Consider the following 1,068-nt stretch of genomic DNA (forward strand, 5'->3'; position numbering starts at 1 on the left):
ACCTGGGTACACCTGGTGGGTGATGCAGAAGGATGGGGAAGTTCGATGTGTACCTCAGGGAGATTTGATTTTGGGAGAGAATAGCCAGTGAATTGGGCTGTATGATACCTAACTGCTAAATACCCTGCCAATGCATGTCATTGTATCTATAGTGTCTATATGCCATATCAAGGGTATTACTGTAAGAATTACCCAAATGACTGCGGGATGGACTTTGAAACTAAGCCAAGTACAACAGCGACAGAACTTGAACTGACACCCAGCAATTTCCTCAAGACCAACATCCTCGACCTGCAGACTAAGGGCGTGAGTTGCACCAAATGTACTAGCCACAAGTTCCAGAGGCAGCATACAACAACCCAACATCTCACACCATCTCTCTTATCCTGAAGAACTGTTACAACAGATGGAGCCCCAAAGTCATGGACTAAATAAAATCAATGGACACATTAGAGGAATAGCCCATACGCTAAAGGAATACCATTCGCGTGTGTGTGTGTGTGTGCGGGGGGACGACGGGGACGGACGCAAGTCCATATACTTATATGTATAAGACAAGGAAGTGGTAGTGGTCGATTGGAAAATGTAAGATCTGGGCATGATGTAGATGGTATAGAATAAGGGGTGGATAATGTCCTGGGTTCAGCTGGGATAGAGTTAATTTTTACAGGAACCTGGGAGGTGGGGGGCATAGCCGGGGCAGCTGACCTGAACTGGCCAAGGAGCTATTCCATACCATGTGACATCATGCTCAGTATATAAAGGGGGAGCGGGCCGGGGGGTGGGCTCTTCTTTTCGGTGGGGGAAGTGGCAGAGCGTCGGGTCCCGGGTGGTGAGCAGTTGCACTGTGCATCACTCTTTTTGTATACTTTTTCATTAGTACCGTTGTTGTTGTTGCAATTTCTTTGTGTTGTTCCAGTAAACTGCCTTTATCTCAACCCTCGAGGTTCCAGGTTTGGTTTTTTTTTCTCTCCTCCGTCTTCCCCCCATCCCACCGGAGGGGGGCGGGAGGAGTGAGCGAGCGGCCGCGTGGTCCTTTGTTACCGGCTGGGCTGAAACCACGACAGT

The sequence above is a fragment of the Haliaeetus albicilla genome, chromosome 11, assembly GCF_947461875.1.
Source record: "Haliaeetus albicilla chromosome 11, bHalAlb1.1, whole genome shotgun sequence".
NCBI classification, from domain to species: Eukaryota; Metazoa; Chordata; class Aves; order Accipitriformes; family Accipitridae; genus Haliaeetus; species Haliaeetus albicilla.